Raw genomic sequence first — 18,090 nt, 5'->3', positions numbered from 1 at the left:
TTTACCTTGTGAATTTAATTGTTTTTTGAAAATATACACTCATTTCAAATCTGTTGACTGCAACACGCTCCAAAAAAGTTGGGACAGTCGAGTGTTTACCACTGTGTAACATCACCATTTATTTTAATAACGCTTATTAAATTTGGCCAATATTTTTCAAGTCAAAGCAAATTTAAAAATTACTGCTTTCTGTTTTATTTGCATTTCATTTACCGTCTCAACTTTTTAAGAATTGGGGATGTACATACATATTTTCAGGGTGCCATAATGTTCAGGACAAATGGTTTCACGTGTTTCTGATTAGTCAGGTGTGTTCAATTGCTTATTCAGTACAATTATAAGGTATGCCAATGGAAGGAAGCCATTATGAGGCTGGGATATATGAAAAAAACAGTCAGAGACACAGGCCAAACCTTAATCTTACCAAAGTAAACCTCTTGGAACATCATTAAGAACGAGAGCACTGGTGAGCTCAGTAATCACAAAGGGCCTGGTAGGCCAAGGTGGACCTATAGCCTACAGTTGATGACCAAAGAATTCTCGCTATAATTAAATAACATCAACTCGAAAACAGAGACCTGGACAGTAAAATTTGGGGAGGGTTTATATTTTCATGGGAACTGTACATCATGATGCTGTATAAATGGTAGATTCTTTATGCCCTTGACCTTATGTTTTGCCATTTTGATACACAACCTTGTGTAGCTTTATCACCCAGTATTATCAAATTCTCAACATGAAAATTATTATTGTTATTATAATGATTTTCCACTGATCTCCCTTTTTTGTGTGCTGTCAATCCAGGGGATAGGGTGGGAGGGGTAGTTAATATGAATTGCATTACACAAATTCTGTATTGTCTGAAGTTAAGGGCAGAGACGAAAATGTCGTTCCTTCATCGGGGACGGAACAGCGCCGCGAAATCAACGTGTGGCCGAAAACATATTACATCCGTAGTGTTAAGAACTACCGTTGAGAATGAACGGGAAAAGTTAAGGGAAGTTAAGCTTAACTATTAACGGGCCCCGCCCGCGGAGGCTCGAACACACACTCCAACAAACATGCACTAAAGTAATTAGCTCGATGTGACTTTGTGCAGCTACTATAATACACTGCAATCTATTGAGCAATATAAAATTCATGGTTTATATGCGCATACCGCATTCCACAGTATTGCCGTTTTAATTTTAACTGGAAAAATTAACCAAATTAAAAGCGGGAATCATTCACGCATAGCGCGTAATGTAGCTTCACATGCGCATTCACGTGAAGGCGAGTCGAAAAGCGGCAGGAAACCAGCATTGCTTGTGTCGGAGGTGCCGCGTGGGTAACAGCTTGATTCGCTTTCAGTCACACCTGTCCAGAATGTGGGCTTTTTAACAAATTAGGATGTGTCGCCACCATCCCCCTGCGAATTACGCTCATGCTTCATAGGATATGTTGACCAAAAATAAAAATGTTTAATTACGTCGGCCTTGTCCTTTAGAAATGTTTAATTCAGATGTGGAACTTCTTCTGCCAAGCCTCCTGCCCACCAAACTTTATTTTTAAAATAATAATTTACAAAAAAACTATGTGATGAAGCCTCTGGGGTGGAAGGGTATAACAAAAACCAAATTCAGCAAACTGTGAAAAAACAATACAAAACAAAATATAGTAATAAAAATGCAGACGATTGGTATTGGTGATAAGGACAGTCATAGACAGGCGTAGATAAACAAAAGGGACAAACACAAACAGACATGGACAGATAAACACAGATAGGGAGAATGGGAAAAAGAGAGTGTAAGGAGAAGAAAATAAATCAATAAAATAAAAACTAAGCAAATAGAATGAATCATAACCCGTTTTAATGGGCAGTGAATGTAAGTTGGTGTAGATGTATATGAGTGTGCCCACAAGAGAGAGTGAGGAAGAGGAAGAAAGAGAAGTGTCAGGGCATATTTGCTTACGTGTTTGAGAAGTTTAAGCAAGTACGGAAGTGATGATTGGGTGCCATGTTTGCTCAAAATGTTGCATTTGGTTGTTGGTAAAAGCAGTAATTTTTTCCATGGATATATACTTGAGTGGGAAGAGTGGATATATTTCTTAATAATACAGTTATTTATACACATGGTTAGATTATTAAAATAGTGAAACTGTGGTCTGCTTCTCACTTAAGCACCTAGCTGTCAAACTTTGGCAGGAAAAAGACAAATAAATGTTACTGGAGGTTCTAAATTCTAATCTGATCAATATAATGTCAGTATTACATATTGGCAAGCACACTATGCCCCCAAATAATTAAATAAAAATGTTTGTCTGCATGAGTTATTTGTAATGTTACAAAAACACCACACGGGGGAGCCCTACATCCTTGTACAGAATACAGCAGTTTGGTGGCAGGCATGACAAACCTTACCTGATCTCATTATTTATTATTTATGACAGGTGATCTTTCAGGGCCATAGTGACAGTGTGCAAGACACGCCTATCAAATGGACTGGTGGCAATCCAGCTACCAGCGTATTGCAGTAGGCCAGAAGTGGTAGCGCAACGGCCTGGACCACCGCTTCAGTGGAACCTGATGGCAATTTTTTTACAGTGAAGGAGAATCCGCAGGACTGGACTACCAACGCAACTGCGTGATTGTTAAAAGGAGAACTCGTCATCGAAGGTGGCACTGACATTACTGACAAAGTCGGATTGGATCGGTGTGGAGCTATCCAGGGTTACTTTTGGAAAGGAGAGCATTTGCTGGAATATAGTCCAGGTCTGTCTTGGAGAGACTTTCAGGTGATGAGTCACCATTCAGGCACAGATTAGGCCTACACAGTACACAGCGCGCTGTAATATACATGGATATTTGTGGATCTAATTGGGCAAAATAAACAAATGTGTTCATTTATGCATGCAATGTTATCGTATTGTTTGACCCATTATCTGCTTCTTTCCTTTATAAGAGTCCCTAATGCCACTGAGTATGTAAGTTGAGTACACTAGAAGAGAAAGTTCTTAAGTAGGCAAAATGTTCTTTAAAACTAGTATTTAAAATTTTCGGATGACATACTCATTTTCGCTAAATCATTCAGGAGCCCACTTTTCAGGAAGTAAACTATACTTTTTGGGAGGTTCCAGTGGGAGGTCCCATAAATCAGAGAGGAAGAGGCAGAGCCTCCACAGGGGTTGGACACCTTACAACACTTCTGCAGTACTGTTGGACAATAGTATGGAGGATATTCTTTTGCAAACTGCCCGTCGCATACTAAAAATACACACTAAACAGTCGGCAGTGTGTTTAGCCAGACATATGAGGACAGAGCAGTAAGGAGGCTGTTTCGGACACAGCCATAGTTTGCGAGTAAGAGGGGGCTGTGCTTCCGTGAGTGACAGCAGGTCAACTGGCTTGCTAATCCCCTAAATCAGCTATGTTGCCATGGCAGCATATTCACTGGCAGATGGCAGCAGCAACAAGGACAACTGTTCCCGTTAGCAACCAACGTTGCCTCTAGTCTACACCGATACTGTTCCTCAGTGACACGGCAATACATTTCCTCTAGTTCCAGTAAAAACCCACATACTCAAACCACACACCATATGATCTTTACCAGGAGAGGGCTGTTGTATGAGGAACAGACATGTCAGAAGAGAGATGTCCAGTTCCCTGCTGGAAGAGGAACGGAGGACATGCATGATGGCCATCCAGCCAGAATTACTGAATGATCCAGTCACAGATGGTCTAGCAAGACTCCAGGAATGATAAAAGATATATCACTCATTCAAAAAGTAAACAAAAGATTCAATGAGAAGATATATTCCCAATAGCATTTACATACATCAAAAACAAAAAGAAAACTAGGGTATCTGATCCACAATGGCAGCAATGTTATCTTATTACGAGAAAGCAACATATTAGGGGAGTAAAAAGGAGGGTCAAACGATAATTTCTCACACGCTCTGGGTCTCATACACTCTGGCTCAGCCCCTGATAGCAGCCTGCAGTCTGCGGACACCTAGCACATGATTGGGAGATATCAACTATGAAATATAAAAATCCAAACCGTTCTAGCCAAATTAGTCCCTACAAAACAGGTAGCTTGCATGTCAACAAGAAACGTGGAAATCTGGCTGGCTCATGTGAATGAATAACATCAGTCAATTCCTAACACCAGCTATTTAAATTACATATGCTGCGACATGTGCCACAGTATGCTGTTGAATTTATTCTGATAACGTAAGAGCATCTTTCTGTATGATTGCCAAGAGTGATTCACAAGAAAAACTTGTGTTGGCATGATCAGATATTTCTCCTGCTTTTATATATTAATGTCAGACATTCATTTTTCTGTAGTAAGTAGGGCAAGAATCTACACTGTACACTGAATCATATGAAGAGCCCCTGGGAAAGGATAAGAGGCGGTTTATCCTTGGAAATAATTTAATATAGGCCTATGTATTTATTTATTTATATTTTTCAAGGAGACCATATGATCTTCTTAAAGGAAAAGTCCGTACGCAATACAAGAAACTAGGCTGTTTCCCACAAATCGACTTTGTGTTTTATAGATGATTATACTGTCCTAATTCAGTGCCCGTGTCTAACAGGCAGTCTATTTATAGTATATGATATCATACCCATTGAGAGAGCGAGATAACAAAGAATTCTAAATGGTGTTAGCAGCACATCCGGGCTTTGTTGCGCAGTAGTGTCAGGCTTGAGCCCTGGCAATTAACTTTAAACCTTCCAAGAACAGTGTCAGGAAAATAAATGCTAAATTACTGTATGTAGTGCTGATCTGGAACATGCTTGACAGTTCTACGAGTGGTTAAGGAAACTTCAGCTTGGCAGTCAATCCATCATCAGAAAATACAGAATATGCACTTTACAAAGAAATAAACCGGACCTCCCCTTTAGTTTTAAGTCACATACATCAAATTTTATCAACATAAAACCATATTTAATTTAGGTACCACTATGTTGTGCTAGTTGATCTGTCTTTTTTTAAATGTATTTATTTTATTTTATTTTTTTACAATTTTTGGAAGTGAATATTAGTGGGATGTTTGAAGCCCTGTGTCGGTTGCTAGGCAACTAAGGAGTAATTGATTTTGAAGTGTGACAGCCCTAGTAGTAAATATATATATATGTTTTTTGCTTCAATGTACTTGAATGGACGAACACATTTAGATGCCAAATATCAGTTAAAGGTCTTTATTTTGTAAAATTAACTGAAAAACATGCCAGCCAGCCGCTTCAGTTTACCAGTAACCAATAGCATGCTAAAAGCCATATCATTCCTGCCGAGTTGATTGCTAGGCAGAGAAGCATGTTTTCCATTTCCTTTTCTTAATGGTTATCCAACAACCTAATAATTGGTTAGTAGAATGGGAATACTGTAAGACATATACTGTATAGTTACAATGAAGCTATAGTTTGTCAACGATTTGTTCATAATACAGCATATTCACCTGTATGATATGTGACTGCTAGAACATATTTTAATGTTTGGTATGTTTGGTATGTTTTAATATCCCATCCTGTGATTATCATAGGGGATTTTCTTTCTCCTTCTATCCATCTATCTATCTATCTATCTGTAAATAAATTTTATTTCATATAGCATCTTTCAAGCATAGAGCACAAAGCGCTTTCCAGAGCAGATAAAATAATAATGTGAAAATGACAATGCAAGTGACACAATAAAAAGCAGCATAAAAGGGAATAATGGACGGAAAATAAAATAGCCATATACGAAATGGCATTAATAAAACAAAGAATAAAACACGGAGAAGAAATAAGCACAGTAAAACTAAGCAAATAAAAAACAGCAGAAGGAAATGTCAAGACAGTAGCATAAAAACCCAGCAAATAAACAAAGAAAGAAAGAAGCACAACAAATAGCTATAGCGAAGTCATTACGGAAGGTAATTCAGTAAAAATAGGTCTTTAGGTTAGATTTTAAAAACAGGGACTGTATCAGAAGACTTAATGTTGTATGCAAGGCTGTTCCACAGCCTAGGGGTATCCATCCATCCATCCTCCCATCCACCCGCTAACCCATCTATCCTCCCATCCACCCGCTAACCCATCTATCCTCTCATCCACCCGCTAACCCATCTATCCCCCCATCCACCCGCTAACCCATCTATCTAAACACTTAAGATGAATACCCATAAAATTCTCATAATCTGTGAATCTATCTATCTCACATACCTTGGCAGGGCTATGGCAGTTTTCAACAGGCCTAATATATATAGCATTAAATTGCATTTGACCACAAATAAGGGTTATAGCATTTTTGTACAATAGTTGAAAACACTTAACCTTCTTAACAAACAATACATCAAAGAAGTTCAACATATGAGCTTCTCATTGAAGGACAGGTAATGTTTTCTAAACATAGTCATTATCTGTTGAGGTTTTGTGTACTTTCTCAAATATAGCCATTATTAATAAATCATATTCAAAAATTAAACAAAAAACTAAACAGTTATCAATAACTATTGGTCAATCCACATTGCAGAATCATCACCCCAAGCCACTGTCTTCACAGTAACTTACAACATTACAACAGTAACTCTCACTATTTCTATAAAAATAAACTTTATAAAATACATTTACCAAAGGATGTTACATGTGACAATTTCATGTGGCAATGTTCACGGCTAATTCTGAAATAATTGAATTAAAAGATAAGAGCAGCTCAATTATAATGCTTAATGGTTTATTAATTGTTTCCCTTGTGCAAATAGCTTCTGTAACATTGCAGGCAAACGGTTTACCAGATTATGCATGTATACTAAGCTTGTATACTTGTATAAATATAATTACAATCGCACTCTTACATTTGATGTAATATGCTAGATGAAATTCTCTCTGACGTAAAATGTACTCATTCCTCCCCTTTAATTTTTGATATTGCTGCTTTTCTGTGAGATTTAGAGATTTTGAAGTGTATTGCAATGCTTCTTCTCTACTGAACAGATCTGCTGCATTTGCTTCAGAAATTCTATCTGTAACCGGCTGCCCAATATAAATTGTGTCTTTGCTGGCCTCATTTAAAGGCCTTTCCAAAGGCAGCTCTCCCCCGCTTTTTAATTTGGAGTGCTTTGCTTCCTGAGCTCGTCCCAGCCAAAGAGTAATGAGGCTAATCTGAGATTAATCCTCACTTTTTAATGCTGGATTTCGGGGAATTTTTCGGAATCTCTTTAGGTTGCTAAGCCTGCCGGAAGAGCAGTCTCCATTAGCAGATGAATTAGCTCCTAACCAGAGAGTCCCGCACACATGCGCTCTCCTCCTCTTCAGCAGATGGAATACTCATAATTTAAGATTCTGTACCCATGGCAACCGCAGCTGCACCAGGCAGCCAATGAGAGGATGATGGGAGAGCGTTGAAGCTTAAGGAGCCTGTCAGCTTCAGCTGGGATTTGAATTAATCCAAACTACTGCTCATCTCCTTTTCTAAACTCCTTTGCACTGAGCATGAAACCCATTTCTGCATGTGTAAAATGGTAAAAAAAAATGTAGCCTAATAGTGTTGGTTGATTGGACGTGATTCATATAAATCATGAGCATTTTTTGCATTTCTATCAAATTATTTAGGAACTAAGGGAAATTCAATCAGACATTTGTGTGAAATGTGAATGCGTGGCTGGGAATTACACACGAAACCCGCTGGAAGACACCAACTACAAGCAGCTTCAGACACAGCACAGTACCAACTGCTGCATTATTGTGAAACTCAAAGCACACAAAGTGACACCAGTCACTACCCCTCACTCATTGCTTTGATATATGGATGAAATCCTTCAGTTTAGCTTTAACTTTACACAGACTAATTGTGACTATGACAACTATAACAATGACAAAGTGGCCAGTTCATCATTTGATCACAGATGTAAGTTTCACGTTCTTACGCATGTCCAAGACAACGGACAGGGACCAGAAGAGCTGGTGATCTGATCCCTGTGTTTAATCTGTGCATCGTATCTATTGGCTGTTTACAGAAATCGCACAGTGCATTTTAAGTGAGGAGAGTTTAATTAAGAGAAAAGCTGACCCTCAGAGGAATCCTAATCAGGCAGCTCCATCGCTGAAGAACATAAAAACACGGTCCAGCCTGGAGGAGAGCAGACCCACATTCTACTAATAGAAGGCTAATGCACACAGAATGAAATATTAATCTGGTACTGTACTACTCTCCCACTGCACGAAAGAGAGGCACACCCTCAGCCAGTCTGTTATTGCCGCTATTAATCATAACACCCATCAGAATCCATAACCACAGATGCAACCACTCCACCTCTGACACCCACTGCAAGATCCACACACAAATACACAATCACATGGACTCATAAAAATACACCCCTGGATGAACAGCAACACCACACACTGAAATGAAACCACTTCTATTTCTTAAACAGTTTACTGAAGAAGCAGAGTTAGGGGAAGAGATGCAAGAACTGTCCATTTTACCCTTGAGACACACCTATAATGAGTTCCCCTGGGTGGCATTTTGCTTTGTAGACGTGTAGGTGTGTGTAAACTGCAGTCAGGGTTATAAAGACTGGAGATACGTCCAGCAGAGAGGCTGAAGATAGAGAGTGGAGATGGAGGGAGGAGAGAGGCAGCACATTGGCTCTGGTACAACGCTGCATGAAGGCTGTGCTCAAGACCCTCACTGTTTAATCTCCTCATTCTATAATGTAATGAATGTTTTTTCTTTTCAGCAAACTCAGCAGAGCAACAGCGCAGGCTCCAAGCCTGCGGGTAGCTGTAGATTAATGCAAGACCATCTTTTCATCAATATTCCTACAGGAAGTTCACAGAAGGGTGATGCTGCCTCAGCACCCCGCACTGTCGTTACTGCTAACACGCCACAGCCACACCCACAAATACTGTAACCACACCCTCAATTACTCCACATTTATACATGGTAGATACACACACACTTAATCTAAAGCCATTGCTGTTCTGTTATAGATGTTTTTTTTTTTTCATTTGGTAACTACACCTTAAATACAGTGATGTCTCATTTTGAAAGTCAAACATAAGACTTACTGACCCTGTCACAAGAGAACCCAGCCTCCCGTTCTCACCTTCCCCCGGCAGTCTGTTACTGCTCTACAGTTCTTAACAATTTCCGACCAATTTCAAACCTTCCATTCCTATCCAAATACTGGGAAGAACGGTAGCAAATCAACCGTCAAATCACTCATGCACTAATAATCTTTTTTCTGCCCAATTTCAGTGTGGGTTCAGGTATTTTCAGAGCTGTGAAACCGCTCTGACACGTACGGCCAAAGACAGTTTTAATGACTCTTGATTCTGATCCATCCTCAGTATTACAATTACTGGACCGGAGTACAGCCTTCGACACTGCAGATCTCAAAATTCCTTTGCAAACTACATAGAAATCCATTTTGGAGCCGAAGGGTTAACATTAGCATGGTTCTGCTCCCATTCACTAGATAGAACTCAACATGTGATCTTTAGGAAAATTCGGTGTAACACAGGGATCAATTCTAGGTCCGTTATTATTTTCTATTTATATGGCGCCCCTCGGGGATATTATCCGGATTTTATTTTTATACTGACAATATTCTGCTGTACATTCCCATAAGCCCTGATGACTCCTCTCAACTTTTAAACTTACAAATTGCCTTGCTCAAATTAAAGCATGGCTGTCTGAATTTTCTGCTTTTAAATTCTGATTAAACCAAGCTGCTAATTATTAGAGCAGCCAAACACAAGCATCTGTTTGAAAATGTGACTATCATCATTGATGGCTGTAAAATATCAGAGCCCTACAGTTAAAATCTTGCTGTAATCAGTAACAGTCTCCTTCATTTCAGACCCACATTAAAGCCATAACTAAGACAGACTTATTGTGGTCTAAAAGCCGACCAATCTTAATGGCTGATGCCAAAATCTTAATATACACATTTTTATCTTCCAGATTTGAAGATTCCAGATTCCGTATTTGTCCTTTCCTCTGGCCTACCTGACACAACCAATTCTTCAACATGTTAAAAATGCTGTGGCCAGAATACTAACAAAAACCAGAAAATGTGATCATATTCTGTCCTATTTTCTTATTCTGTCTTCCCTCCACTGGCTGCCATTACAAGCTAGAGCTGATTTCAAAATCATTTTTTAATATATAAAGCCCTGTGATAGACTGGCGATCTGTCCAGGGTGTATTTCTGCCTCTCACCTGGGATAGGCTCCAGCACCTCCCACAACCCTGACCACGAATAAGCGGGTTAGATAATGGATGGGTAATGGATGGATGGACACATAAAGCCTTGCATGGATTGGCACCATCCTACCTCTCTGATCTTATTACACCATGCACAGCAGCACACACCCCGCGCTCCAAAAGAACAGGCTATTTATCACTCCCCAGATTCAATAAGAAATCAGCTGGGGGCAGAGCAACCCAACAGCGCGCTCCCTCCCCCCAGGAATGCTCCTCCCGCACCAATTACAAATGCAAGTCCTGTTCATATTTGACAAGAAGACATGAGACACACTTTTTCTATCTCTCCCAAGGCCCACCCTGACTGGTTTCATCTACCGGTCGAACAGCCCTAAATGAGCGGTTTTATTATTGTTGTTATGTTGCTGCTCACGTGCTGTGTCAGTGTGTTGTGTCTTTATCTTTCATTTTGTTCTAAATGTGCAGTATGTTGAGACTTCTGTGAAATGCACTCTAGGCTAAATAGTAAATGAAGACTTGACTTGACTGGATGCCTTGTGTACAAAATTCACTAGGCCTTTGGAAGCCCGTTTAGGTCAGGGAGCACATTCAAATGCAGCACATAAACGCTACGCAAGCAATGAGCCGCATTTAGCGTGTTTCTTATCACAAAAGAGTTTGCCAGGTTGACCATTTCCACAGGCTCACAGCCTGAGTGATGATGCCTATCGCACCTCTCCTCATCCCCTTCCCTCCAAGCCGCTCCAGAAGGCCGGCGAGTACGTCTGTACTCACCGCTCAGCACTCACCGCACACCAAACCCATCTCACAGAGCAGGGCCGCTAACTGCACATCACGTGCGCCTGCATGGTGAGGTAGCTCCAGTCCGCAGGTTCTCTGAATGTAGGTCAGGGAAGCGCTGGGTGTTTAAGGCTCTGGAAGAACTCTCCTGGCGCACTGCTGAGTTTAGCGACGACCACAGTGCTCATATCTCAGGGGCTTATGCTTGTTCAAATGCCTTTTCATTGTTGGTGCATTCAATGTCAGTTCATGACTTACAGTGTTTGCAGGGACTACAAGATGCCATATGCCCTCGTATGACACAGGCAAGACATTTTCACTGAGGCCTTCCATTAGTGTGCACGCTACCCGTTTCACATATCAGATTGGACCGTTCCCTTTCCACTGTGTTGAAATGGTGCTAGGATGTGTGGATTAAGCAAGGTGAAGTCTCCTGGGCTTGACGCAGAACAGGAGCACGATTCATTGCCTGATGTCATTACTGCCGCGAGACAGCGACTGCCCTCTCTCACTCACTGCTCAAGGATTAACCTGTCCTCATCAAATCTCAGCTAACACAGCGCACTGTTACACAGAAGAAGAGGTGGATTGTGGGAGGCCGGGTCCAGCTGCGGTTTTAGATGTCAAGGCTGTCTGAAAGAGCATGCTCTGTCCACACACCACAGCCTTTTCAACAGATGCATTTATTTAATTTATAATACATTTTAAAATCTCTGCAGTGGTATACCTGATTAGAAGAGTATGAATAACAGTTGGCATTGTGACCATCTCTAACCGAGCAGCACAGTCCACTCTTCTAATTTGATAGCCCATCTAAATCATATATGTCTATAGGACCAAGGTTCCTTATTGCAAATGGTGCATGTTAGTTACCTCGTTGGTGTGAGTGACAATGCTCTGATTCAAGCAGGTGGATCTTTGCCTGATTGAAAGTCCTTGTCCTCCCCTGCTGGTTAAGTGCAAGACAGTGCCAAAAAAAAGTTTCAAATCACAAACAAGCACACCCTGTAGGCAAAGAGGGGGTGAGTCTGACTCTAAGCCTGCCCAATACACCCCCCCCCCCACACAGGTGACCTCATGCCCTGGCATCCAACACACACCAAGTGTTTGTTTCCGCAAGTCTGTCCGTTCACGTATGTTTGCGTATATCGACACGTGTGTGTGTACATACGTATGTAGCGTGTGCATACACATGTATGTAGCTGCGCACCTTCCTCTCAGCTCATCCCCCACTCCTCTGATCTTCCCCCACTCGCTGCATTTTGCCATGCAGCACCTACATAGCAGGGGACGCATATTTCGAAGACAGCGCCCGTGACTAACAAATTTTTCCTTTAAACGGATTAAGCTTTCTGGGTTATTTCTGGCTGTGTAATTCCCTGAATGCATACAGTTTGTGTGAGAGGAAGACTGAGTGATGGAACACTCATGCATACGCATTATTAGTCAGAGGGATTGGACACACCTGTAAGCACAGGTCAGGTGGCAAAGGAAGAGACGATCCTGTCAGAGATTATCTTTCAATATAACAAGATACCAGACTCTTTATTCCCTGCAGTGACTTGAGCACAAAACTCTGATCTCACCGTTGATGACTGGAAGGTTCCATCAGCAGAACTCATAACTCAGCTTTGAAATTCTTAATTCACAAAGTGGATCCGTATTGCACTGATGTGGGCCAAGCCACAGTTATTCAAGTCACGAGCAAGTCTCACGTATTAGACGTCAAGCTCAAAGTCTCAGGTAAGTTCCAACAGTGCTCAGATCAAATTAGAAGGCCCCAATTTGAGATATCAAGTCTTCAAGTCAAAATAGTATGGTTTTATACACACTCAAATAATTGTTACATTGAATTGAAGTTATATCTCCTTTGTTTCTTTAACAACAGTACATAAACCTGATGGATAATGTTTGAAATATTTATTTATTTATCCGTAACAAAAAAGCTATTCATTCAAAATGAAGGAAATTAAATATTTACTCGTTTTTTCCTGCAACATCACGCCCACTCAAACTAAAAATGACAAGCTCCAATTACACCTTCGATTACAGCATTCGTGTTGTCCACCCACCTAAGATTGATACACTGGTATTTCATGCGTGTGTGCAGAAACTTGTGTGGTTAGTCTAACAGAATATAGCCTACATATAAAATGATAAAGTTAATCTACATTAATCTATGCCTCGCATAAACCCAGTGTGCAAGTACACAAGTTTCGTTTAAACATTCGGAATTCAACTGTAGGCCCACTACCCGTTAGAGCGCAAAATCAGAGCTTTAAAAACCGCACATGAACGCACATATTGGGGGCAGATCAAGACCCGATTAAGGCATGGGAAACTTCCCGCCTGTCTCCAAAAAACCTGACAGGCTGTCAAATTCAATTAAAAATGGCTCTGCGGCAACTTATAATTAAAAAGACTGAAGCAATACAATATCTGTTCGTCATCTACAATGACGACTCTCAGAGTGAAGACTCGAACTTCGAGCAATCTTCCGTCATCTTAATGGCTCAACTGCTAGAGATGCATAGCCTACTCACCTGCAAGACTGTGTCCCTCCTTTCTGCTCTTGATTTAAGACGTACTTCACAGCTATGGACTCCGTGAACTGTCAAACATGAACAATTCAGGAAAGCAGTATCAGACGTGCTACAACATACTACTCAGAGGAATCAGTGTGTCGTATTAAAAACCTTCTCATAACAGTTAGACCTAAGTCTTTCCGCTAGAGAAATTTCAGAGTTAGCCACACTTTGACTCCGTGTAAAATATTCAAAAATGTTTGCCTTTTTCGTTGGCTTGGCGGTAGTTCAGCTCCATAAACCAGCATACAAAAGCAATCTTGCTTGGATGAAATCAGGTTGTCGTTAGCTATTTAATTAGTTTCCATCTTAACATGGAGCCTAGTTTATGACGTTACCCAAGCTTTCTAGCTAGAATACCAAACGCAGATTGCATCAAGCACGACAATGTGACAAAACTTACATGATATAATGAACATCTTCATAGGGCATTTTATCTTACATAAAGGCTTTAAGTATTGGCCAGGTCAAGTTTCGTGCTCATGATGTGGCCAACAGTGCCTTGGCAGACAATCTCATATAGGCCTCCTCACTGTTGTTTGCGAAAGCAAGCAATCAACGGCATTTTGCTTTGCACTCTTAACTTTTTTTTCTTGTGGTCTAGTTCATTCAAGCCAATCAGATTACGTGTTTTTGAGACGACATCTTACCCTTCACAATGCGGATAAAATGAGCCAACTGTCTTCAACTGTGTTAAACGTGTGTTTAACTCTGCCTGTTCTACTGCCCAGACACAGCCTCAAGCATCTGTATCCACTCAACAACAAAAAACAACAACAATCTTTCAGTTGAGAAACAAATTTCCACGTTGACTGTGTTTGAGCTTCTGTTACTTTGTTGCAGTAATATTTAGAATAATTCTGGGTATTATTCTGAGCAATTATTATTTTGGGTATGTCATTTTCAGGCTTGTGTTATACAGCAAGGTCATGTGACCTAAAAATAGACCGTAGAAGTGTGGAGCGATACCGCTGTGGAGACGGGACCTGGAGATGTGGCGCTGGCGCACGTCACGAGCTGCGAGAGTGGAGACTGTAAGGGTGGCACGAAGCCGATGCCATCTCTGTGACTAAACCCTCGTAGGCAGCGTGACAGATCAGAGAGAGACAGAGTGTGGGAGGGAAAGAGACAGCTGAGTGGGCGAGAGAGAGGGACACATAGCTGTTAGTATTTTTGGACCAGTGGGGAGCCTATTGTCCCTATGTTTTTTTTTCTTTTGTGTATTTTCCCCCTTCGTATGAAATGACCTGGTCTCTGCAACACCTGCCATAATCAACTGTATTTTGTAGATTTTCCTCTTCTACACACAGTCATACAGTTTTGTGTCCGTATTACATGCAGTACATGTATGTAATATAGTGGATATCGCCATTGCACAGAAAGCCAAGTCGGATCTGTGGCTTGCAACACTCATAAATTTGCAAGCAGGTTCAGAATGTGATAAAGTTCTGTCACAATGAATAGCTGTCTGCAATTAATAATATAATTATAAAGTTGCCTGAAAGAAAGAAAAGCAGTGTTGTTGTTTCATGTTCTTATAAATTTAATGTTCACCATTTTTACTATCTTGTGTCACTTAGCTTGGTGCCAATTTTTCACCATGCCTCCTACCATTTTAATACATGGCAGTGAAAACAATTTTTTGAAAATTTACATATCTCTTGTTCTGCCACTCATGTAATCCTCAAAATGTACACTTTTACCAGGGAACATCCCTTTGATACGCGCATTTGAATTTGCAGTTAGCTGTGTCATATGTCTTGGCATGCATATTGCATATATCACATGTAAGGTACACTGACTCAAAGCGTTTTTTAACGTCATCCTTTACTCACAACGCCTTCCTGTCTGGTACATGCGGTCTATTTTTATTTTGCAGTGCCTTTGATATGTCGGTTCAGATGCACTCATTGACATAGCACAGCGGTGATATTTGTTCCAGGGAATGCAATGTGAGGGAAAAGCAGATCCTCTGATCGGTGCTTTGCATAATCCCCTTATTCTCCCCCCCCACTGCAGGTAGGTGACACACATAGCAGTACTGGCAAAAACACATTGACAGAGAGAGCGAGTGATGGAGGCAGAAAGAGAACAGGGCTGTTGGGGTGGTGGGAGAAAACACATCTGAGGGTTATCGTCCAACAGAAACTTGCAAACATCACCTCTCACCTTCAGAGGTCATTTTACTTACACAATCACTTTAATAGTTATAAAACTATCCACATTACTATAGTCCCTCTTATTTCAGCCAATTCTCTCTCTCTCTCTCTCTCTCGCTCATTTTCAGGTTCAGAGATGAAGTAAGCCATCGCTTTGTGAGCACACAAGGATCATCTGCAGTCTGTGAATGATGTAACAATCATGTCACGACCAAGCAGAGGCTTAAGGAAGTGCTCAAAGTCACAAGTTATTCCAAACCTCAAGGGACCAGACACAGACACCCTCCCAGCCAGGAGGCTTAACCACTGATTAGCACGTAGCAAAACAACACTAACCATTTCCCACTGCTTCATAAACGGTGGTCTGCTTGCGGCTGTCTGACACCATTGGTCTGTTAATTGGCCTCAATCTGTGGCTGATGTGCGGGTATTGATCTGAGCAGAGAGCCTCGGTGTCCCACACCGCCTGCTGCTATCCCTGTGGCAGTATGAGTTTTCACTGTGGGAAACAAACATGACTGATTCTGCTCTTCAGTCCCCAGCTGTTTCCCAGTTTGCCCTCCTACGGCCCCCTGGATTCCCCCAGTGGACCACATGAGACCTGCCTGATAGACTCAGCCCCAGAATCCATCCATCCATTATCTATACCCGCTTATCCTGGTCAGAGTCACGGGGGGTGCTGGAGCCTATCCCAGTATGCATTGGGCAAGAAGCAAAAATACATCCGGGACATGCCGCCAATCTATTGCAGGGGTGTCACAGAATATACTCAGAAAATACATAATCAACTTAACTCCACCCCAGCAATAAACAATAAACCCCAGCAATAAACTCCTCCTCAGCAGCAGGCTAATGTTAGCCACAGCCTGACTCTCAACTTTCAGCTGAAAGCTTCATTGACTCTGATTACTTTGCATGCAGTGTTGGCTTTACCTGTATCTCTTATTTGGTGATCAGCATTTCTAACAGTGGGGAAGTTATTTTGGCGCACTGAGTCTGGTGAGATTCACAGTACGCAATCTCTCACGCAACATTAAGCGAACATTCAACAGTACGCTAACATAGACACCATGTGTCCTTCACCCAAACTGGTCCGCACCTTCTCTGGCCATTGACGATAACAATGAGAAAAGGAATAATGATCCTAAAATGAGTGCTTTTGTGATGAACACAAAGGCACAGTGCAGCCTGTTACTGATGCTCTTTGTGTGCGGATAGACCCATTCTGACTACAGCTGCTCTGCTTGCTGCCTGGATACCTCCAGTGAAAGGGAGTATGGAGCAGTGGTTCCTCTTTACCCTCCCCTCTCTGCAGATGGAAAATGGGAGTGTATTCTCTCTCCTGACGGTGCCCCGTGTACACAAACGCTTGCGGTCACGGTAAACCGGTAAACAGAACAAACGTACAGCATCAGGGCCGCTGAGAGATCCTTTGAACTTAAAACGCAATCCTGCCCCCTGCGCATGTACGTTGTTTAAACAGAGGGCTTGTTAACATGCCCCCTCCTGGCAAGGCGAAGAATTGGGGCAGGAAAGCCCCGGGGAGAGGGGCTGTTTTATTCACTTATTTGGATTGAAAAACAATGTCTCCCTGGAGGCGGAGCAGGCGGGATCAGAGCGCGGCATGTTAAACGCCCTGGCTGGAGCACTTGAGCAGATGGATGATGTCATGTTGTGGGCGGAGTCAGGCCCAGAGTGATTGATAGGCGTGATGCCCCAGACAGACGCTTGCTGTGAGTCTCACACATAAACAGCGGGGGGGGGGGGGGGGGGGGATTGAAGCTGGAAGAGAAAGCAGGGGTGCAGGAAACAACAGAACTGTTCTCCTTCAGCCCTGAGAGTGTTTCCACCACACTGCTCACTGAGAGACTGCAGGCAACCGCATTTTCAGCTGATGAGCTCTGTCAGACACAAATGGTGGTTTTACAGACCGGCTTCAGCTGTGGAGCCTGGGCTTTGGGGGGCAGTGCTGGCATCATACGTAGTGAAGCGATGGGGGTGGGGGCTGCAGGGGAAAATAACACTCACAGCTAATGATATAGAGCAGATACAGTGATGCATACACACATGCACACAAACACTCATGCATGCAACATAAATACACACGCACACACACACATAATCTCCCTCTCACACACACACATAATCTCATTCTCTCTCTCACACTCTGTCTCTCTCACACACACACACACACACATGCACACTCACACTCACATAATTACACATGCACATACATTTTCTTTTCCATACTCCTGTCCGTATATTTATGGCTGTGGTAGTGTGGTAGTGTTATTTATGGGTGTGGTAGTGTGGTAGTGTTATTTATGGGTGTGGTGCTGGCAGAGATGATGTCAGCAGAGACAG

Source organism: Anguilla anguilla, chromosome 12 (assembly GCF_013347855.1).
Source record: "Anguilla anguilla isolate fAngAng1 chromosome 12, fAngAng1.pri, whole genome shotgun sequence".
Taxonomy (NCBI): Eukaryota; Metazoa; Chordata; class Actinopteri; order Anguilliformes; family Anguillidae; genus Anguilla; species Anguilla anguilla.
The sequence above is the reverse complement of the archived record's forward strand: the minus strand, read 5'-3'. Positions refer to the sequence as shown.